This window comes from Ambystoma mexicanum, chromosome 3q (assembly GCF_040938575.1).
Source record: "Ambystoma mexicanum isolate Mex_15411 chromosome 3q, UKY_AmexF1_1, whole genome shotgun sequence".
In the NCBI taxonomy this organism is placed as follows: domain Eukaryota; kingdom Metazoa; phylum Chordata; class Amphibia; order Caudata; family Ambystomatidae; genus Ambystoma; species Ambystoma mexicanum.
The window spans coordinates 490,719,115-490,744,268 of NC_090926.1; positions in this window are offsets into that span (position 1 = coordinate 490,719,115).

Genomic DNA, 25,154 nt, shown 5'->3' on the forward strand with positions numbered 1-25,154 from the left:
ACAATACCAATTTTACCCTTTCTACTACTTCCTCGAAAACAAAAATGTGGCCCAAAATATTATGATCTATTCTTCCGAATACCTGCAACTAAGCAAATGTTACAGAAAAAACAATAAAATCTACATTTCACATTATTATACATCACAACAATTTTCAGACATATTGTACCATAGTAAGTTAACCGCATTCACCACCTTCCATAAGTGCATATTACTGCATTTTTTCCAAATGTGGTACTTTCATTTTCAATTATCTCTCCACTAAACAATATATCCGGTTTTTCATGATGTGAGACATTATGAAATAGTCATCTGCATCTTTCTTTTCCATGTAATCAGTACACTTAACCTGTCTCTAACTGCTCAAGTCTCCAGATTTTGTGTTTCGGGTGACAAGGCTTAATTTGGTTAACATGACCAAATTGTTCTGTCACCATTTCACCTTCTATCTTTAATATTTTTTAGACTACCAGGGACACTTTATCCACTATTTCAAATGGACCTTGTCATGCTGCAAGAAATGTTTAGTTTTTATGTTTAACTTTACCAAAATGAAACTTATATACCCGATCACCTATTTTATACTCTTTCACAGATGTCTTTTTATCATAGTATGACTTTGAACTATCAGCAGCTCTTTCCAAATTCCGCTGCACAAAAGCAAATGCATGTTGTAAATGCTTTCTCAGTTCTTCCACATATTCGTGAACTGTAAATGCACTCACAAGTGTCTGCTCATGTGTCCTGTATAATAAATGTTGTGGCAGTACCATTTTCCTTCCTGTCAACACCTCATGAGGACTAATACCTGTCACTTTAGCAGGAGTCGAACTAATGACCATCAATGTAAAGGTAATCGTAAATCCCAACTAGAACCTGCCTCTGCTACAAACTTCTTTAATATTTCCAATGCCCTTGAGCAAGGCCTTGATCAATGAATGGCAGAGGCCATCTAGACACTGGCACTCTTTTATTTTATTCCCTCAGATCTGCACACAGACGCCATTGACCATTTGGCTTTAATACACCCAAAATAGGAGTTTTAGAGGTACTATGAATGGGTCTGATAATTCCCCCTAGACTCCAAGTTTTAATTATCTCTGCCAATGACTCTAAGCATGCCAGTGGCAATCGATATTGGCGCAGAAATACTGGATTTCTATCACGCTGCCCTGGTAATGTGGCTACATGTAAATCAGTTAGCCCGCAATCATATTTCTTTGGCAAAAACTTCCTTAAATTCCATAAATAATTTTCTCAATTCATTCTTATCCTCTTCGCTATCACAGGCCTCTGCTAACAGAATCTGCTCCTCTACCATTTTTGAAAATTCCGGGAAATCCTCCAATGAAGGAACCTCTGTGCTTTCTTCCAACTGTGCACTGTATCTCACTGCAAAGCTGCCACTTTTAAATATTTTGGCATATAAGCCTCCATTTCAATGTGCTGATTTCCTGTTTCATTTTCATTTAAGTCAAATACTATGCAATTCTTCTGGTGACAACACACTGTCTCATTGGAATCATAAGGGTACACAGATTGAATTTTGAACATCCCTTTTGGTTGAGAATCCAGGTACTCTGGCAACACACCCTGTGCATCTACATATCTCTCATAAGGGATATTTCTAATAACCATATTATTGAAATCTGCAGTATAATGTGATTTTTGTATGGCCATTCCTAGTAAGGAATTCTCTCCTAAATGAATATCTTGACATCTTTTTTTATCCACCATCATTTTGACAGACCCCTCCCCAACATCTATCAATGGGGTACATTCATAATCCAGCCTTTGCTGTTTCATGGATTCATTCAAGCACACAAATGCATCAGAATCCTTTATTTGCTGTCCATTCTTGCACTTTAGTGTTATAGCAACCTGCTTGGTGAACGCAGGAATAGTAATATCCTTCTTTACCTGTAGTTCAATTGCATATGGCACCAATTGAGCACAATAATAGGCCTTTCTTTTGTCTTCAAATTAGGGGGCAGGCCCGCCTAGCCGGGAACATATTTTTTGGTTAAGAAAATCTAACAATATGCACATCCTGTGCATGATATCATTACAAAGATAAAAATCATTTTGTGTTCCACTCACTATCCACACATTGTGGTAAATGGGTTTTTGTCCAACATTAATCTTTAGCATGCACCTTCCTGCAATTCGGTTTTCAAAATCTGGATTGTCCAAACCAGAGAAGTATTCATTTTTAATTCTAAATTTCGGGATCTCCTCCCTTTCCATTATTCTCTGCAGTAGTTTCTCATTAAAAAAAACACCTTTCCTGTTCAAGCGCCAAAGTGGCTTTTATCATTTTAGAATGGCCATTTATACCAATGTGAATCCATGGCTGCTCATCCTCCATGTGTATTTCGGCAAGGGTGGTGATATGTTTTTTCTGTGTCTGCTTTAGGGATGGTGTTCTGTTTGCACTTCTTCTCTTTTAAATAGAAGCACAATGTACGTTCATCTTTCTCAGCCATTTCTTCCTAGGATCCAAATAAATCTGCACAGATTGTTTTTCTTTTTCACTTTGCATTTTGTCCTGACACATCAAAATGACAGTGATACTAGGTACACAGCTATTCTGGAGGTAGACCTCCACTACATCATTCGATTTGGCAATAGTATGGCATTCATTTATGCTGCTGTTTTGTGACTTTATTTTTTTAGACCTTAATGGTTTTTTGGTTAAAGACGTCAGAACCCCATTTACCCCATCAATGAGAGGGGACAATCTTTTCAGGCAATCTGTCCCCATCAAGAATGGAATTTCACAAATAGATGTGATCAATACTTCCTGTTTCATTCTGTGGGACTCATCACGACTTCGGCGGTAACCCTTAAATCTGGCGGTAGCGCTATTACCGCCGGATTTAAGGGTCTGCCGAATCAGGGCTTCGGCGGTTTTTCCCCAGCTCTGAGCTGGGGGGAAATCCGCCAAAAATTTGCGCTATTACCACCGGCAGGAAATCCACCGGCGGTATTAGCGCGAAGATTCCCCATTGAGCCCAATGGGGAATGGGGCATTCCCGAATGGGCTCAGTGGGGAATGGGGACTTACATTACCGCCGAACTTGTGATCCGGCGCTATTATCGCCGGGGAGTTCGGCGGTAGGGCTAATACCGCCCGTGCTAATAGCGTTACCGTTACCGCCCAAGTCGTGATGAGGCCCTGTGTCTTCCTACCTTTATGTCAACTTCAGTGACACCCTCGATAGGCACCTCCTCACCGTTAAATTGTTATACCGGGCCTTCACTCTGTCTCACTTTTATCTGATTCTGTGGAGATCTCCCCTCATTGATACTTTTTACCAATTATTTGGACATAATTGTGGCCTGTGTGCCTGTGTTAATCATTGCAAATGTATTGCACTTCTCTTCACAGTAATGGGAGCATAATATCTGTCTTCAACATCCTCTAATACACACAAAAAGTGCTAATTCTTAGTGATTTCAGGATTCACTTTTCTCAGACCCTTCTCACTCTTGGCTAAACACATTGGTAAATGAAAGGACATCTTTCCCTCCTTTCTGTCCATTTCCATTTGAGAAACCTTACTCATCTCCCCATGTTCAGTGGTCATTTGGAATATGGCCACTGTTCGCCCTTCCATCCAGGGATAATCAGAGTTCACACTGCAATTTTCCAACTGAATATGCGTATAAACATCACTTGATAAGTTGTCATTTTCTAATTCTGGGCATTGATGGGTATTTGGTATGATACCAGTCTTTTTAATTTCTTCAAAAATCTGTGGCTCAAAGAATTCTTCAGGTGACTAATAAGTACCCTCCTTTTTAGTACTTATTCTTCCTGTCTGTATTTTATTAGCATCTTGATTGGCTAGGGATGGTGTTCTAACATTCACATCCACTCCCTCATCAATTATTTTATCTGTGCATGAGTTGTCTTTCTTAAATCTTTCTCTTTGTTCCTTTGGAATTTCATGTTCTTCTTGTTTTCCTTTTTCATTTGTACAAATTTCCAATGTTTGCTTCAACGCCAGGTTAAACCAAACCTCTTTCTTAGATGTGTCTGCAATTTCTGCCTCATGTTCATTTGCAGGTATTTTCATTTTTAAACCATTAAACAGCTCAGGGTCATTATGCAAAACTGGATCAGGGGAATCTGTCTTTTTATCATTGCATGTGTCATGAATATTTAGTCACTTATTATCAGAAGCCACCAGGTCACTTCTATGACCTTCTGCCTCTTCATTTGATGACTGTTTTTGAGCTGCACAGAGTTTTCCTATCTGTTCAGCCAACATTTTTACTTCGGCTGTGAGACACTGGAATCTTTCCATTTGGCTAGAATCTTCTCTTTGCGGCCTAGCAGAGTGATTCCTATTTGAATTGTTTCTGAACTATTGATTCATGTGGAGCGGGAGCAGGGTGTACTTATTCTTTGGTTGTAAACCCCTGGTGGCAGTGATTGATTGTGTTGACATGGAGCATAGTTCATATTCTGTCTTGCGTCCTGTCTCTCATTTTGTGAGTACTGTCCCCTATGCTGATTCCCATTTTCAGTAGATTGATCCACATACCATGGTCTATCCTGGTTACCATATATCATGGTGTTGGGGTAAAATCTGCTCTGCGTACCCCATGTCTCGTAGGCACTTTTATTTCTTTGGTCTTGATTTTGTATCTGATATTGTTCACGCCTGACGTGTCTGTTCGATATCCTGCCAGGGGCCTGTCGCCTAAGTACCTAGGGCTAATGTAGCTCTCCCTATTACTAGGATCATGTGACTGAAACATCGGTGCCGAGGGCGGTAACCTCTGTGGAGTACCACTCTGTTCGGGTGTCATATTATTTTTGCCTGGACTTTGAGCGGACTCAAGTGACATTTTAGCTGACCTGATCTCCTTTACTGTTGCCGAGGGTTCTTTAGATTTTGATCTTGTTTCTTTCATATTATCGTCCTCTCTACCCTGACAGTAGAGCACTTCATACAGTTTTGTGCTTTGGTGCACAATCCATTCAAGGGACTTCTCACAATCAAATTCACGGACTAACTGTGATATAATTTCTTTCTGCAAACCATAAAAATAGGCAGTTTGAAACTCATTGGAATTGGGATCAAAAGATACATCAAAAAAAGAAAAAGCTCTTTTTAAGTCTTGAAGAAATTGGCGAGGGGAAGTATTTGGCCCAGCTATAATCGTGTATGCACAAGCTCTCCAAGAAATGGGCTTCGTACAAAAAGTACTCCATCCTACCCACAGTAAAGGGCGCACTCTTGACTGGGTAGCTGAGCACAACTGCGGCATCGACATCAGCTCCACTACGCCTACCCCATGGTCCGACCACTTTCTCATTCACTTCTTCATCCCTCTACATAATAACTTGGTAAAAAAACTCAAGCCCACACCCCCAGCCATGGCAAGGAGCACCAAGAACCTCACCAAAGAAAGCATCTCATCCTACCCAGTCCCCCTCACGAACAACCTCCCTACCACATCTGACCCAGCTGCACTGGCAGATATCTACAAAACCACCATTAGCACTGCCATAGACATCATCGCCCCTTTACAAAAGAAAAAAATCCAAAAACTCCAAACACTCCAATACTTGGTTCTCAGCAGAACTAAAAGAACTATGAACCAAAAAACGTAAAGGCCTAAACTTATGGCAAAAAGAGCCCAATGCTTCCTCACTATCGTCTTACAAATCACTGGCCACCCAATACAAAAAAAGCATTATAGCAGCTAAATCTGCATCATATAACGAAAGAATCTCTAACGCCACCTCAGAATCCGAAGAGCTCTTCGCCATCTTTAAGGAACTCTCCACACTGGCCACTAAGTCCCAAGAGATTGTCAAGCCCTCCTAAAAAAAAATTGAAATCCTCCAAGCTAAAATCTTAGACCATCACAAAAATCTCACTCAGCATCCCCAGTATGGGAAGTGTCTTCCGTGTGGCAGCGGTTGGGCCACGCCATAGATGCAGAGCAGCAGCGGGCGGAAGAGGCATGGCTCACAATGGTCATGGCGGAGAACTCCATGCAGAGGGCCCTGAGGCGGGCCGAGTGCCTTGAGGCAATTCGCAGGGAGTTGGAGGTGAACATGACCTCGTCCCAGCGAACCCTCAGGGCCATGGAAGAGGACCGCCTCCAGGACATTGAGCGGGAGTTCAATGATGCCCTGGCCCGGGACATCCAAAAGTGAGCCATTGGACTAGCCTGCTGCCATTGTAAATAGTTTTTAGAGTTAGGTTTCCTTTTCCTTTTCCTTTGATTTGTGGTGAATGGACTATGCCACACACATTTGTATACAGTTTTTCTATTAAGTAGTTTCTTAGGTAGGTTTCATTTCTTTCGTTGGGCTCATGGACCCTTGCAATGGATTGTACATAGTTGGACAATGGATTATTTTGAACTTTTTCTTTTGATTTCATCATGGATCAATGGATTTTTCTGTTTACGTTTCCTTTGGATTTACATTGGTGGAGGGAGAGTTTTGACTATTTTTCTTTAGGATTACTTTGGATTGGATATACTTTTCATTTACTCACCTTTTGCACATGGTTTTCATTTCATGTTTGCTATTTTGTTATACTTTCATTTCATTGCTTTATTTTTGTACATAATACATTTTCATATTTTAGTTCCATGTGGGGGATTCGCTCATTGGGTTAATGCATGTGAAAATGTGGGTTTACACAATCAATGACAACCAGTGTGTGTGTGTGATGGACATGTGTTGATGTACATAGTTGACTTTTGGTTTGTGTCTTGAGATAGGCATGTCAGTGTGGGGTGGATTGGGAAATCATTGCGTCTCAAGGATGGGGTGGCGTGCTGTGGTATTCTGGTGTAGAAGTGGGCCATAGTTGTTCATCTTTACTTCATGTAGGGGGGACATGAGTGGGGGCCTGCTGGCAGGCACCCCTCACTGCTGGGGGGTGGGGTGGGTGCTGGGGGACATGAGTGGGACATGATTGGGGGCCTGCTGGAAGGTGCCCCTCACTGCTGGGGGGTGGGGGTGCTGGGGACATGAATGCTGGACGTCCGACTCCCGACTGTGGCAGGGATGTGTCCTCCACCAGCCTGGCCGCTGGGTCAGAGGCAGCTCCACAGGGTACTCAGGTGATACATGGGTGGGAAGATGGCATGGAGGACGACTGGCGCGTAGGGGGTTCAGGTGAGGAGGGGGTCGCAAGTAGGTCCAGCACACGGAGGAATCCAGCACCGGTGACCCGTCCCAGTAGGTCAACGTGGTCAAAGAGGCATGTGAGATGACGAGCAGTATCTCCAAGAAAAGACTGCAGGTCACCTCGCATGCCCCGTTGATGCAACGCTATCCCAGCTAGGACAGGCTCAACACGGTCCCGGATAGCCACGTCTGCAGGGAGAAGAAGGCCAGTTGTTGTGCGCTCATCCCCTCCCTGAAAACGGGTCTGGACGTAGGCATCCTTGATGGTGCCAGATGATGCAGTGACAGGATCAGAGACATGATTACACACAGGCACCTCCACGGCTGCCTGTGCTGCCTCCTGTCCCTGCCCCTGCACTACACCACTAGCACCAGTGGAATCCCCACCTCCAGACCCCGTGGGTGTCCCTTCCGCGGCCTCCTCCTCCACCAAACCCCCCACCAACCTGGATGACTCTGTGCCATCTTCCTCTGTCGGACCCTGTGGGGTCTCAGCTGCCCATTCTGCTGCCGAGGCGTCCACCTCTGACCTCCGCCTCTTGGACCTACCCTCGGCAGCTGCGGCCTGGGACGCGGCACCAGACTCTTCACTCCCCGACAAGATGCCTATCTGGGAGGGGAGCCTGCCCTTGCATCTCCGGCTGGTGGTGCGATCCCTGCCGCTGTGCTCCACAGCACCCTCTCCGCCCTCTTCATCAGTTGACACTGCAGACAGGGAGAGATAAAACACAGGCATCAGAGCACTGTACAATGGACTGATACACACATGACAGTTGTACATGAGTGGCAGTGTCATACTTCAGACATGGCATCACACTCCCCAACACACATGTCATTTGTACTCACACACATGAGCAATTCCACAGCAATATTGCACCAGCCAGCACCATCCATACACATACAACAGCATGAGCATCCGAATTTGAGCCTGACGTCACATGAATCACGGGGAGTGCACAACACATGCACACACGCCACCACACTTACATGCATGTGTACATGTCCACCAACTGTCACAGTGATGAGTCACGGCGGAGAACTCCATGCGGAGGGCCCTAAGGCGGGCCGAGTGCCTTGAGGCAATTCACAGGGAGTTGGAGGTGAACATGTCGTCGTCCCTGCGAACCCTCAGGGCCATGGAAGAGGACTGCCTCCAGGACATTGAGCGGGAGTTCAATGATGCCCTGGCCCGGGACATCCAAAAGTGAGCCGTTGGACTAGCCTGCTGCCATTGTAAATAGTTTTTAGAGTTAGGTTTCCTTTTCCTTTTCCTTTGATTTGTGGTGAATGGACTATGCCACACACATTTGTATGCAGTTTTTTTATTAGGTAGTTTCTTAGGTAGGTTTCATTTCTTTCGTTGGGCTCATGGACCCTTGCAATGGATTGTACATAGTTGGACAATGGATTTATTTGAACTTTTTCTTTTGATTTCACCATGGATCAATGGATTTTTCTGTTTACGTTTCCTTTGGATTTACATTGGTGGAGGGAGAGTTTTGACTATTTTTCTTTAGGATTACTTTGGATTGTTTATACTTTTCATTTACTCACCTTTTGCACATGGTTTTCATTTCATGTTTGTTATTTTGTTATGCTTTCATTTCATTGCTTTATTTTTGTACATAATACATTTTCATATTTTAGTTCCATGTGTGGGATTCGCTCATTGGGTTAATGCATGTGAAAATGTGGGTTTACACAATCAATGACAACCAGTGTGTGTGTGTGATGGACATGTGTTGATGTACATAGTCGACTTTTGGTTTGTCTCTTGAGATAGGCATGTCAGTGTGGGGTGGATTGGGAAATCATTGCGTCTCAAGGATGGGCTGGCGTGCTGTGGTATTTTGGTGTAGAAGTGGGCCATGATTGTTCATCTTTACTTCATGTAGGGGGGACATGAGTGGGGGCCTGCTGGCAGGCACCCCTCACTGCTGGGGGGTGGGGTGGGTGCTGGGGGCATGAGTGGGACATGAGTGGGGGCCTGCTGGAAGGTTCCCCTCACTGCTGGGGGGTGGGGGTGCTGCGGACATGAATGCTGGACGTCCGACTCCCGACTGTGGCAGGGATGTGTCCTCCACCAGCCTGGCCGCTGGGTCAGAGGCAGCTCCACAGGGTACTCAGGTGATACATGGATGGGAAGATGGCATGGAGGACGACTGGCGCGTAGGGGGTTCAGGTGAGGAGGGGGTCGCAAGTAGGTCCAGCACACGGAGGAATCCAGCACCGGTGACCCGTCCCAGTAGGTCAACGTGGTCAAAGAGGCATGTGAGATGACGAGCAGTATCTCCAAGAACAGACTGCAGGTCACCTCGCATGCCCCGTTGATGCAACGCTATCCCAGCTAGGACAGGCTCAACACGGTCCCGGATAGACACGTCTGCAGGGAGAAGAAGGCCAGTTGTTGTGCGCTCATCCCCTCCCTGAAAACGGGTCTGGACGTAGGCATCCCTGATGGTGCCAGATGATGCAGTGACAGGATCAGGGACATGATTACACACAGGCACCTCCGCGGCTGCCTGTGCTGCCTCCTGTCCCTGCCCCTGCACTACACCACTAGCACCAGTGGAATCCCCACCTCCAGACCCCGTGGGTGTCCCTTCCGCGGCCTCCTCCTCCACCAAACCCCCCACCAACCTGGATGACTCTGTGCCATCTTCCTCTGTCGGACCCTGTGGGGTCTCAGCTGCTCCTTCTGCTGCCAAGGCGTCCACCTCTGACCTCCGCCTCTTGGACCTAACCTCGGCAGCTGCGGCCTGGGACGCGGCACCAGACTCTTCACTCCCCGACAAGATGCCTATCTGGGAGGGGAGCCGGCCCTTGCATCTCCGGCTGGTGGTGCGATCCCTGCCGCTGTGCTCCACAGCACCCTCTCCGCCCTCTTCATCAGTTGACGCTCAGACAGGGAGAGATAAAACACAGGCATCAGAGCACTGTACAATGGACTGATACACACATGACAGTTGTACATGAGTGGCAGTGTCATACTTCAGATATGGCATCACACTCCCCAACACACATGTCATTTGTACTCACACACATGAGCAATTCCACAGCAATATTGCACCAGCCAGCACCATCCATACACATACAACAGCATGAGCATCCGAAGGTGAGCCTGACTTCACATGAAACACGGGGAGTGCACAACACATGCACACACGCCACCACACTTACATGCATGTGTACATGTCCACCAACTGTCACAGTGATGAGTCACGGCGGAGAACTCCATGCGGAGGGCCCTAAGGCGGGCCGAGTGCCTTGAGGCAATTCACAGGGAGTTGGAGGTGAACATGTCGTCGTCCCTGCGAACCCTCAGGGCCATGGAAGAGGACTGCCTCCAGGACATTGTGCGGGAGTTCAATGATGCCCTGGCCCGGGACATCCAAAAGTGAGCCGTTGGACTAGCCTGCTGCCATTGTAAATAGTTTTTAGAGTTAGGTTTCCTTTTCCTTTTCCTTTGATTTGTGGTGAATGGACTATGTCACACACATTTGTATACAGTTTTTTTTATTAGGTAGTTTCTTAGGTAGGTTTCATTTCTTTCGTTGGGCTCATGGACCCTTGCAATGGATTGTACATAGTTGGACAATGGATTTATTTGAACTTTTTCTTTTGATTTCACCATGGATCAATGGATTTTTCTGTTTACGTTTCCTTTGGATTTACATTGGTGGAGGAAGAGTTTTGACTATTTTTCTTTAGGATTACTTTGGATTGGTTATACTTTTCATTTACTCACTTTTTGCACATGGTTTTCATTTCATGTTTGCTATTTTGTTATGCTTTCATTTCATTGCTTTATTTTTGTACATAATACATTTTCATATTTTAGTTCCATGTGTGGGATTCGCTCATTGGGTTAATGCATGTGAAAATGTGGGTCTACACAATCAATGACAACCAGTGTGTGTGTGTGATGGACATGTGTTGATGTACATAGTTGACTTTTGGTTTGTGTCTTGAGATAGGCATGTCAGTGTGGGGTGGATTGGGAAATCATTGTGTCTCAAGAATGGGGTGGCGTGCTGTGGAATTTTGGTGAAGAGGTGGGCCATGATTGTGCATCTTTACTTCATGTAAGGGGGACATGAGTGGGGGCCTGCTGGCAGGCGCCCTTCACTGCTGGGGGGTGGGGTGGGTGCTGGGGGACATGAGTGGGACATGAGTGGGGGCGAGCTGGAAGGTGCCCCTCACTGCTGGGGGGTGGGGGTGCTGGGGACATGAATGCTGGACGTCCGACTCCCGACTGTGGCAGGGATGTGTCCTCCACCAGCCTTGCCGCTGGGTCAGAGGCAGCACCACAGTGTACTCAGGTGATACATGGGTGGGAAGATGGCATGGAGGATGACTGGTGCGTAGGGGGTTCAGGTGAGGAGGGGGTCGCAAGTAGGTCCAGCACACAGAGGAATCCAGCACCGGTGACCCGTCCCAGTAGGTCAACGTGGTCAAAGAGGCATGTGAGATGACGAGCAGTATCTCCACGAAAAGACTGCAGGTCACCTCACATGCCCCGTTGATGCAACGCTATCCCAGCCAGGACAGGCTCAACACGGTCCCGAATAGCCACGTCTGCAGGGAGAAGAAGGGCAGTTGTTGTGCTCTCATCCCCTCCCTGAAAACAGGTCTGGACGTAGGCATCCCTGATGGTGCCAGATGATGCAGTGACAGGATCAGGGACATGATTACACACGGGCACCTCCGCGGCTGCCTGTGCTGCCTCCTGTACCTGCCCCTGCACTGCACCACTAGCACCAGTGGAATCCCACCTCCCGACCCCGTGGGTGTCACTTCCGTGGCCTCCTCCTCCACCAAACCCCCCACCAACCTGGATGACTCTGTGCCATCTTCCTCTGTCGGACCCTGTGGGGTCTCAGCTGCCCCTTCTGCTGCCGAGGAGTCCACTTCTGATCTCCGCCTCTTGGACCTACCCTCGGCAGCTGCGGCCTGGGACGCGGCACCAGACTCTTCACTCCCCGACGAGATGCCAATCTGGGAGGGGAGCCAGCCCTTGCGTCTCTGGCTGGTGGTGGGATCCCTGCCGCTGTGCTCCACAGCACCCTCTCCGCCCTCTTCATCAGTTGACGCTGCAGACAGGAAGAGATAAAACACAGGCATCAGAGCACTGTACAATGGACTGATACACACATGACAGTTGTAAATGAGTGGCAGTGTCATACTTCAGACATGGCATCACACTCCCCAACACACATGTCATTTGTACTCACACACATGAGCAATTCCACAGCAATATTGCACCAGCCAGCACCATCCATACACATACAACAGCATGAGCATCCGAAGGTGAGCCTGACGTCACATGAAACACGGGGAGTGCACAACACATGCACACACGCCACCCCACTTACATGCATGTGTACATGTCCACCAGCTGTCACAGTGATGAGATCGCCATCCATGTCACATCCGGCATCAAGCCTTCTACATGTCAGTGTCACATGCATCCAAGTTGCATCACAGTTGCACACTTGTCAAATACACACACATGCAAATGTACACAGTGCAGATACATGCAGCAGGAACCACCATCCATGTGTGACACCACAACCATGCCAACGTACATACACAGAAATTCAAACATGTGTGCTCCCACACCTGCATTTTCCCAGCATTCTTACCAACACATACACCATCGAGGTGTCTCACACCTCAGAGGACTCACATGTGGCAGCCTCACGCCCATGTTCATACACATCCCTACATGGCCCTACAAAAACACATGTGCAACCTGCACACTACTGGCACACCACAACACACACAGCATCCAATCTGTATGCATGTACACTTACCGCTCGACTCCAGACGGGTCTGCCTCTCAGGGATCTGGACGTGGAGCGCTGGGCATATGCGTTCCAGGACCCTCTTTTTGTGGTCAGACAGGTGGCCCTGGCACCCCTTGGCATCCACTGCCTTCGAGAGGTGCCGGGCCTTGTTGAGGGTCCTGGACCTGAAGTCCTCCCAGCGCTTCTTGACATGTTGTAAGTCGCGAACTGCCACCCCCTCCGCGTTGATGGCAGTCATGATGTCCATCCAGATCCTGGTCCGTCCTTCATAGTCGGCGCGCAAACTTCCAAAGAGGGCATCATACTGCCCCTGGACTTGCTCCACCTGGACACCAACTTCCCTGGCACTAAAGCTGGTGGCCCTCTGCCTCTCTGGCTGGGGGTTGCCAGTGGTGCCAGATGGTGTTGTGCCCGACATGGCAACCCCAGAGGCAGGAGTGGGTGGGCAACTGGGTCCTGGGGCTGGGCTGTGGAGCGATGGCATCCCAGTCGGGAGTCTTCGGTTCCAGCAGGGGTGGTCACAGCAACTGCATCCCTGGCTGAAGTGCAGGCAGCAAATAGCAGGGCACGTGGGCAGCAGGAAGCCAGGCAGCAGCATTTGGCAGGTGGGAGCGTGCTCGGGGCTCTGGGGGGCAGTAATTCGGCCTTCTGGGCAGGAGCGTGCTCTTCCATGTGTTTTTGCGTGGCCAGCTTGATAGGGGTGATTTGGCACCTGAAAAAATTGCACGTCAACGTGTAATTTGAGGAAAGGCCCTTAACAAGTAAGCACATCTGTGACGTCCACGTGTGAATGCGTGTAATCCGAGGAAAGGGCCTACGCGCGTAAGTGCCGTGACGCATGCATGCGTTTCCCTCAGCACGGGTTAAAGGTGAGCGGGGCCAGCAGTTCGCTGTACGTGCCTTTCGTAGAAACCGACGTGTGTTGCTGCTTCGTGTTGTTTCACGCGCCATCACAACTTCACAGCTATCAAGGACGTATCTCTTCTTTTGGTGAGGGTATTTCCTACGTGTGTTTTTCTGCATCGCACTAGTCAGACGGTGAGTCGCGCATGCTATTTTTCCCACTGCGGGTGCCCCTGTGTATCACACCCATTTACGAGGTCATAGTAGCCTGGGTGTCCCACGCGTACGCATTTTTCGTGTTACTGGGTGCCACCGCGTACTGCAGGAGGTTGATTCCACGCACGTAGGCTGCAGGGTTGTGTGCACAGTTTTACTGCAGTTTTGGGGTGCCAGAGCGTTGCGTGACACGTCACTACATCACCGGGGTCACATAAAGCCTTGCAGGTGCAGGGGGGCTGTTAACATCTTGCATCCCACCCCCTTCACCCCAATTGCCCAGGTCAATTGTGGTGTACACCTCCCATTGGCACTACCCCATCTGTGCCGGCACTACTACATATGTGCCATGGTTGGGAGGCCACCAAAGGTGAGGGACGCCTCAGCTGGGCGTCCTCCTCATGGCGGGCGTGGTCAGGGACGTGGCCGGGGTGACCAGGGAGTAGGGGGACTCCAGGGTGTCCAGGGTGGCCGCAGAGGGGGAAGAGGCAGGGGTGCGCCACTTGAACACGATGTTGTGCCATGTGTCGGTGCAGTCATGCCACCACCCCCTGTGGTTTCGGAAGATGCAGCTTCTGCATCTGGCACTGGCGCCCATGTGACCTGGCAGTCCGTTTCATAGACTGCCATAGGCCCAAGGGTAGTGGTAGCTGCAGGTGCAGCTGTGGACACCACCACCCAGGCTCAGGGTCTGCCAGCGCAGGATGTGTTGGCACTTGAAGAGCCCTTGGAAGATTTGCAACAGGCCAGGAGGGAAACCGTAGGGGCACGCAGGGCTGCCCTGACCAAGACACGTGTCCCTGGAGCAGTTATGTCATCTTCTGCCCCAAACAGCCGGGTGTTGGCAAGTGCAGGGGCAGATGCACCCAACAACACCCCAGTTGTGAGTCTACCAACCAGGACAGTTGCGGTCAATGACCCTGCCACAGCGGATGTTGCTGCGCAGGGTCCATTAGAGGGCACCCAGCTGCCACTGACACAAGTCAGGCCTTTGGTCGTCCCTCCACCTGCCACTCCATTGACTCAATCCACCGAAAGCACCGGCCATACTGATCAGAGCGGCATTAGCCAGCCAGGGTCTGCGCCACAATCCAAGTGGAGGAAGGTTGCACCTGCAGCACAGGCTGGGACCCCACACACTGCCACAACCTCCTGCATGTCGGGGAAGAAGCCTTTCTGCAAACAGGAACTGGACTTCCTCATGGACTACGTGCGGGACCACAGCAGTGACATTCTAGTGGGTGCTAATTGTCAGACTACGGCTGCCCACTGGAAGCAAGTTGCGGAACATGTGAGTGCATTCGGCCATGACGGTGCGCACGGCGCAAGAGTGCAAAAAGTGTTGGAATGACCTCAAACGCATAGCTAAGGCTAAGCGTGCCTCAAACTACAACTGGACATTGGTGACTGGCAGTGGGCCTGCACCAGAGGAGGAAGACCTCACTCTGCATGAGTCACTCGTTGCGGCGTTCATACCATCTGAATCGGTCGAAGGAGTGGGAGAGATGCCGGACTTTGATGCCCAGCCCAGTGAGTGTTGATGCGTGTTTGTTGAGGACGTGTGTGTTTTACTTGTGTGATGTGTTGTGCATGACTGCCACTACATGTCACCTGTACATTGTTCTGATGTGCAAGTAATGCAATGCTTCCCTGATGCATGTCTGCTCTGCTGGATGGGGGACATGTGGAGCAGACGGGGACTGTCCGCATCACCACTATTGCACCCTACTCACATGCTGGTTACCAGTATGCCCCTCCGGTCCATGTTCCAGCTCACTGGCCCTTCTGCATGTAGCGTGGGGTGACCTTCCTCTCAGCCCAGGGACAATGTCATAGTTTGAGTGACGTGCATGTGTCCTCTGCCTGCATGCGGGTACTCCATGTAGGCATGCTCCCTCCACCCCCCGCTCTGCACCCCAATTCCACCGTTGCACTGGTCTACTTCAATATTGCCGTCGGGTACTTCCCTGTTCATGCGTCCTGTGTACATGCTAACTTCCAGTGGCCAATCTGCCAGACATATGCTGTGTGGTACATCCTTAGTACTTGATGCAGGGTATCTCACTTGTACTGTGCAGAGGTCAGATGCCCTGCAGGGACATGAGTGCCCATTCATGCTCCATGTGCATTCCATGCATGCCCCTATGTGTCCTTGACTGGATGATCACTGTAATACAACTCCTGGGTGACATACATTGCATGGCATTTCACCAGCCTTCCCATGTCCACTGTGGCTCAGTACTGCGTTGTGCACATGTTTAGGGCCTGACAGTCTGTGTATGTCACAGGCCTCAGCCTGTTTAATGGCCAATGACTCTGTTCAACTGGTGTAGTGTCTTCTTCACACGTGGGTGTACTCCAGAGGTTTCATCATGTGTCCTGCTTACTGTCCCTTCATCATTTGCTGTGTTGTCACTTGATTCACATGATGCTGTTGATGCTAGTCAACACTGTCTGTCAATACACAGTTCTATGTTGGGCCTTTTGATACCATGCTAGGCATCCCTGCATTTGCACTTGGGGAGAGAGGTGGTTTTCTTGTAGACATGCTACCCATTGAATGCACATTGCACGTGATACCTGAAGTTGACCTTACACTGCCTTCACATTTTATGACACACATCATGAAGTTCTTTTACATGTAGATAGTGAGTAACGTACATATTTGCTGCACTGCATTGACCCACTTCAGTGAAAACTGACACCTTTTGACATGCCTAATCACAGAAGCAATTTCAAGTTGACCAAGCATGCATGGCAGGTTCTATTTTGTGTGTGACATGTCTGCTTGATGTGTTTGGTGTCTGTGTGTGTGTGTGTTGTGTGCTTCTAACAGGTGTAGTGATCTTATTTCTCTCTACTTTTCAGATGATGATGCAATGGAGTCAGAGGATGGTGTTGTCATGCCAGGCACAGGGTTGTTATCACTACAGCAACCCGGCACAAGTGGGGGTAGTGGGGTGGTAAGCCACGAAAACCCACATGTGCTGCAGTCCATCTTGTCTCTGGCTGGCAATGAGCCAAGCCCTGATGACCACTCTGACGTCCATGTCGAGTTGGACGAGCATCAGGTCCATATGTCAGGGGTGAGTGATTCTGATGTGGACACTCCTCTGTCTGCGACCCCTGCACTGAGGGGGCAGACAGTCTTGGAACCTCCGCCTGTGGTGGATCGGAACGCAGGGTCACCCTCCACACCAGTCACTGATGTGCCTGGGCCATCACATTGACGGGGGCATGTAGTCGTGCAGCCGCGGGCGGTGCCAACACAACGAGGACAACCAGTCCTTGGTCAAGCCCAGCAACGCGGTCGCCACGCGCAATCACAGTATACTGAGTGGGAGCAAGACATGACTGCCAATTCTGAACGGCAAGGGGCAGCAATGGAGAACATCGCTGAGAGCATGGAGCGTGAGGCCCAATCTGTGCTCCCCCCTGCTAGGCAGGTGCTTCTCCAGCAGCAGGCAGCACGGTCCACGGCCCACTGCTCAGGCTGGGCATGGCGACCTCAGACAGGGAACGCCAGGCTGAAATGTCGTCTCTGCGTAAAGCAATTGCTGCTCACGCAGAGGCACACATGGAGGCCCTAAGGCAAGAGAATGCTTCCCTCAGATCCACTCTGGGTGTCCTTATGATGTCCCAGAGGGAGCGGGCAGAGGAGAGGTTTGCGCAGCTTGAGCGTACCATCTCGGCTGAGCTACATGCTTGCCGGGAGGTGTAGCAGTTGTCCAGCCAGGGCTTGCAGGAGGAACTCCGTGTTACACGTGCTACCTTGCAAGAGGAAGCACGTGTATCACGGGAGGTTCTGCATGCAGACCTACGTGTGATCGCCGCACAGAACCAGGCTCACCCATCCGGCAGACTTGCTGCCGACGAGGGGCAAGCTGCGGCTAGGCGTGGTCAGGCTCCTGTGCCATGTCCTCCTTTCCAGGAAGAGCCAGTCTCAGACGACAGTCTATCTCCCACATAGGTCGGGCTGTGCAGGCGTTGAGCCCATGGAGATTTTTTTTTCCTCAACATCATCGCATGTGGGTCTTGAGCAGCATCCTGTACCTCCCCCCTCCTGGGTGCCTCCCCCCCCGGGTCGTATGTGGCCATTGTTGATTTTTCTTTTAGTTTAGTTAGTTTAGTTTCAATTTGATAGTTAGTTTAAATAGGTAATGTAGGTTTTTCATAGTTAGTGTAATTAGTTAATATAGTTTAAAATTGCTTGTCTATTGTGCTTTCATGTGACGGTGTGGTGCTTTGTGGCTTTTGAGAGCATCCACTGTCTGTTCCAGCTGGGCCCTTCAAGCTTGTCTTGTGTATGTGTTTGCAGCTTGGGGTCCACAGATGCTTTTAAAGCATTAATCATGTGTTTCATGCACTTTCTGCAGGGGGATGAGCCTTCAGACCACCTTTGCCAGCAGACATGGGCAATTGGACATCTGGAAGCTGGACACATTTGGTGGTGCCGACACGTCCATGTGTGCACAAGCAGAGGCACAGGGATTGCGCTATTGCATCTGAAAACAGCTGATGTGTTTCAAGGGACTCCAGGCAAGGTGAGCAGCACAGGGGGGCCACAACGCAGCAGACCTTCCACCTGGCCAGTTGCACATGCATGCTTAGCAGCAGCACTGATGGTAGGCTTGGACAAATATTGGTGTTGAAGCGCACAATACAGCTGAGAAGCGTTGGTGGACTAATGGCTAGTTGATGGGAAAGTTGTCTGTGGCACCTGCAGGTCCAGTGGCACATACCTTCCGTTCCACCATGGTTAATTGAGGCACTTGTATTAGCCATGTAGCATTGCAAGACATGGCAAGAAGCAGCTCACAGGGTCAGATAGCAAGGGACAGACTCGTGTGCAGTGCATTTCATTACCATGTAGAATTTGACACATGCACTACCTACTTTATTTGGGTCATGGCGGAACATGACTTGTTCTGAAGTCATACCTTGCTATTTGCATCTAGCTGCTTACCCAGGGAACATTGCATGGTGTGTGATTCGTGACACATTGGTCTTCCATTTGCAACGCACCCAGTGGTGCATGACTTACTGCAGTGACTGTGTATGAACCATCACAGGGGTAATGTTACGTATGGGTACGAAGCATCCACACCAGATTGTTTGTTTGTAGAGTATTTTGTTACTTTGGGGCATATATGGTGGTGTGTTTGTGTGTTATGGGCACGCACAGATTAGTAACTGTGGCTCTCTTTGCAGCATTAAACTACTCCTGTTACCGGACCTGAGAGTGCGCAGGCAGGACGCCAGCACTCAACCCAGAGATAAATTTCTCTTTGTCTTCCATTTGAGTAATTTGTTACTATGTGCATGATGATTAGGTTTGGTTTACTTGTGTATGTGTAAATGTGAGGAGTACATTTTTGTGCATTTCCTAGTTTCCCATGTGAATACTACTCCCCTCTCCTGCCCCTCATTCCGGTTATCCAGTATAGCAATGCCTGTCCCGACTGCATATCCATGACCCTCCTTCCCCACCAGGGTCTCAGAGACCTGTGTGAGTTTGACCTTGCAGGCACCCCGACCACAGTGGGGGTGGTTGGTTCGTGCCACTCCTGCACCTGTACACGGGAGCTGTGACAGTACACATCAGTTTGTGGTGCATTATTCTGTGTTATGTACCACACATGGTACACATCCTGTTGTGACATTGTTTTACTGTGCTACCTTGGTTGTTACGTCACTGTGGTAGTACTTGGGCTTTGTGACGTACTGCTACTTCAAGTCATCTACTGGAGGCTCTTCTGGTTTGTTTTGCTGCCTGCAGGCTTTTTGCTTGGCTTCTGTGTTGGCCTGCTTTCAGTTCTCTTTGATTTGGTGTTTTTGCAAGTCAAGGTGGCCTCTGAGGGTGCTGGAAACTTTTTGCACACAAGGTGGGAGATGTTGACAAAGGGGAAGGGTGATCCTGTGGCCAGGTGAACTTCAAGGTTGAAGGCTACATAACCCAGGTGCTGTTGTTCAGTGGGTCATGGTGATTTGTGGGGGGGGGGGGTGTTTTGTTGTTGACAGTTGCCTTGCCCTACAGTGTGATGCGCACCCTGACATTGTAATTGCGGTATCCTATGTACATGATGTATTCTGCTGATCAATGCCTGTTCATGTGTTGTGTTTAGCTTTCAGGTGTGAGGGAATAGTTGTGGCTTGACATGCTGGGGTGTACACATGGTGAATGTTCACATGTGATGTGTAGAGAACACTAATGGTCACTTGATTGCACATGCATATATTGAGTGCATGTCCCTATTGACCCACACACTCGCACTATGATCCACTACATGTACAACCACCCTTCCATGTCTACATGTAAACTCTGTTTGCCTTCTGGTGCCCACTGTGTCCCTGCAGCACATGACCTATGACCAATTGTGGATCCTGTACATGCGTATTTTGCTTTTTGATGTAGTTTGTCGCTTACATGTGATGCTTAGGTTGTGCGTCACACACAATGGCTGTTCAATATGCTGTGCGCTGAGCAGTGTGTTGCATGAGGTGGACATGGCACACAGAAGGTGCAGTGTTGATTTTGCTATGCACAATGTGCATGTAGGCAGGCATTCATTGTTATGTTACAACTACAACTGTTGGAATGCATTTGGGTATGACTTCTTTTGTGTGGGAGGTTGTTGGTCCGTCATTTCATCTGACTCCTTGTCAGGCATCATTGTCTGATGCCACTTTACATTTTTCACATGTCAATGTGTACCTTATTGGTACTGTGTTGGTGTATAGCTATTGCTTGCCATGTCCTGTTGTGGTTTGGGAGGGTTTGGGTGACATAACAGTGATATTCATGGCCTGTTTTGCAGGTCTGTGCTATTCACAACTTGCATGTGTGCCTTGTGGTCACACAGGATTGCTTATGTTTAAGTAGCTAGGGATGCACAGAATGTGGCACTTCCATGGCAACATTCTCAGGGTGATAAGGTTGTGACAGTTGACTGTCTCTTTGTTATCATCGATTGTCACCTGGTATGTGCCAGGCCTGTGTGCACTCTGCATGGGTGGGAGTTTAGGTGAAAAATGTGGCCACAAGCTGGGTCTGGGCTTCCTTGCCACATGCCCTATCCCCTCCCATGGGCAGCACCTGTGCCTGTGGTTGGGGATGTGGGGGCTCCACCATGTCCACCGGTACGCCCTGCTGTGTTGCAACATTGTGCAGGACACATGCTGCCACAATGATCCTGCACACTACTGGGGGTGCATAGAGTAGCTGCCCGCCAGAGCGGTCAAGGGAGCGGAAGCGTGACTTGAGCACTCCGAATGTGTGCTCCACTATGGCCCTTGTTGCAATATGGGCCGTGTTGTATCTTACCTGGGGTGGTGTGGTGGGGTTCCGGATTGGCGTCATCATGTGGTTGCTCAAAGGGTAGGCACTGTCCCCTGGAGAGGTGATGATGGTTGTGATTATTGGGGTTTGTGTATTTGTGTGTGTGTGACATGCATGCATGTGCATGGTCATTTGTACTCACCTAGGAGCCATGTGTCGCCATGTTGCCCAGCTTCCAGGGCCCGGCTCAGGGCAGACATTCTGTATATGAAACTGTCATGGGTGGAGCCAGTGTAGTTTGCATAGACAGAGGTGAGGATTCCCTTTGCATCGCATACCACCGTCAAGTTGATGGAATGCCAGTGCTTGCAGTTTCGGTAGATGTGCTCAGTGGCCCGAGGTGGACGTAGGGCCACAAGGGTGCAATCTATGGCACCGAGCACTTTGGGGAAGTGTGCCACCCTGTAAATGTCCTGGACAACAGCCTGCCTTTCTGCGGGTGTTCTGGGCATGTATATGTGTCTGCGAACTGACGGGCGTGCAGTGATGATTGCCAACACCTGGTGTAGGCAGCGTGACTGCGTGGCCTGTGCGACCCCCCCACTATGGCAGTAGTCCGCTGAAATGACCCATGGCCAAAAAATGCAGGACATTGAGCACCTTCTCCAAGTGGCTCAATGCTTGGGAGCAGAGGGTGGGGGATGTAAGGTAATCTTCCCACTCCCTGACCAGGTCTAGGATGATACGAGGTGGAAACATATACCTGTCGTAGACCTGGTCGTCAGGCATCCCAAAAAGGCTTGTCCGGGGTGAAAAAATGCGGGCCCTGGCTATTCTCCTCCTCCTGTGGTGTCCCACGATCAGTGCTGCGACAAACAGGGCATTCATCGTAGCTGTATATACGTGTTTGTTGTTTGCGCGCACATTTATACTGTGTACGGGACGCTTCCGCCTGCCTTCGTGTGGCGGACGCGTTGACGCTTGTGTGCATCTTTTGACATGCGCAGATTTCCCGTATTCGAATTCATGAATACGGGTTGTTCGCGTGCGTGTGGGCATTCCGTGTAGTTCCCTGCAGTACTTCTCCAGTTACGCCTTCTTTTTCACGCGTTATTCCCCATTCCGCTTGTTACGCCCACTGTTCCACCCACTTTTGTTGTGTGCGCCGCACTATGTGCGCTTTCCCTGTGCGCGTAGCGCACGCCGTTTTATGACCTGTGCGCCTGCATGCACCATGCATGGATTTGGCACACAACCAGTAGAAAACACGCGCAGCGCCTTCCTTGAATCACACGCGTGCGCTTGCTTTCTCACGATTGCGCCAGCTTGCGCTGGGATTTTCGGCAAACATTTGTTCCGTGAATCGGCCCCACAGTCTCGCTTGTCCCTTTCTTGAAACATTTTAGCTATCTCTTGTTCAACCGTCTGAAGCTCACCTTCTTTCTCTAAATTCTCTTTTTGTAAAACTTGTATTTCCAAAATAGCCTCATCTTTCTCTTGTCTAATGTGGCGTACCAATCCTAAAAGTGTTTTAATTCTTGCTCACTGTCCTCAAATAGTTTTTTCCTTTGAGACAATTGAGTATCGAATTCTTAACACTTTGATTGCATGTCCTTTTGACATACCTCAATTTCTGCTCTTAACGTTTTCTCCTGTTCACTAGCTCCATCGAATTCGATTTTTAGTCTGCTAATTAGCTTGCCATCATTTTCTTGCATTCGCAGAGACCAATTTAAATTGAACCATGTTTTGGCACATAGCCGTATCAGACAATCAGCATTTAATAATCTCAGAAGACAGACCTGAATTATGCTACCGTCTTCAAAAATGTTGTCAATGGTTCTTTCTGAACCTCCCCATAGATACGGTTATGCCACTCTGTGGCATTAATTTTTTGGCCATTTTCCATGTGCTTATCATTTTGCCTCCAAATATTTCACCAACTCTGGGAATGTGGCATCAATTTGAGACATTCTGAGATTCACTTTCAGTGTCACCCTGCTCTCACAAAATGAGTTCCCTTTAATGCAAGTATGGTAGTGTGGAACAAACTTGCCACACCCAATAGATGCTCTACAGTCTATTTCCCGGCCAACGCACCATTTCTGTGACAAAATGTGTCTTATTGGGGTAAGTTCGGGATTTGGCAGTATTTTTCTTACCGTAAAATTTTGGTGGTAATTTGGCAGTGAACTGACCTTACATTTAGAGTGGGTTTGCTATTACTCTATTTTGGTGATTATGTATTGCTAGTTTGTATTGGTGGTAATTTTAGTGGTGTCTTATTTTGTGGTATTTTCAGAATTACCTTATTTTTCTGGTATAGTAGTGAACAAGGTTTTTCTTTTATACTGCAACCCCATCATAAAACAAACCTTTACTTTCTGTTAGAATGTCTTTTAGTCACCTGTAGAGAGCCCCCAGACTTATGACACTTCGGAGAAACAAATGAGTTTATTCAGAACGCCACCTGTGGTTTGTGGCTGCCATTACTAGCTTATATACATCCAGCAATCTATGTGTCTAATCTGATACTCCTTCTTTTCAGCATGCAAGATTACACACACCTTCCTACCTTGCAGAGATTCACTCACTTTCCCTTGTTTGCTATTTTAGCTAGAATTGTAAATTGGTACATGCTTTACCACTCTGGTATAAACCCCTGTGGTTCCCTTATATAGAAAGTATTCACTGATGCATAAATGACACCAAAGTCTAAGATTTGTTTTGTTATACTCTGCATTAAATGACCACTATAAACAGCAATACATCTTACCACATGATTTTTACAGCATCACCTGCAAAATATAAAAGAGAACAGAAACAAAACAGGCATATTGCAAACACTAATTTAGTTTTAAGCACTTTGAACATAGAGAGAAATAAACATACAGTATTTTCCTTTTTCCTAAACTCCCTGCACTACCAAAAAATTGTATCAACGTACATTCGTTCAGCTTTCCTCACTTGGCAGTAACTTACCAAGGTCAGTGAAATCTGAAGTCCCTGTACGACCTTGCTGTTTTTGCAGACCGAGAAACAGACCCAGTGCCAAACTCCTTCATATGTGTGGGGAGCTGCCAGCTGATTAGGTTCGTAACCAGCGCTCAACCCACATGCAGTTCATCAGATATGGCACTGTCCGTCTCTTTGTCCCAGCACGAACTGCCCTGCCTAGCCCTCTGTTGACCTGGCTTATCCACCTACAATCCTTACCAATCAGAACAACAAGAATGTGCCCTGCACCAGCCCTTGTTTTTCAAGACAATGAAGATTTAATTTGCAAAGCAACTGTTTCTGTTATCAAATCCTGCTGGTGCATATTTCTGCTCTCCACAAGAGAAAAAAATGCTCACATAAACTGAGTGTGCATCCCTTCATGGAAATATGAATTTCAAACTGTGCACGTAAAACATAGAATGCTTTTCATTGTGTCCCAAAAACTGCATTATAATGTTATGGATTGCAATTAGTATATTAGTAATGTAGTTAGTACAAGATTAATCAGTTATCTAATGCAGTTTGCACACATGAAAACATCCAATTTATAAAACTGTGCACCTCTTCATTTTGAAATGGCAACACACTGTGCTAAAACTTTTATTTTTTTATGTGTTTTGCCTGCTGGCTGTTATTGAAATAATGCCTGCAGTTTCAAAAACTAGGCCTGGCTGCATTTCCATGCTGCATGTTGCATGGCAATAAAACCCCATATATATCCTTACATATGGCTGCTTTCTCATGCTGGATGTTGCATGGCAATAAAACCCCATATATATCCTTACAGTAGACGTGAAATAATGTGTATTACTTGGCTTCCTTTGAAAACTGCAGTGTC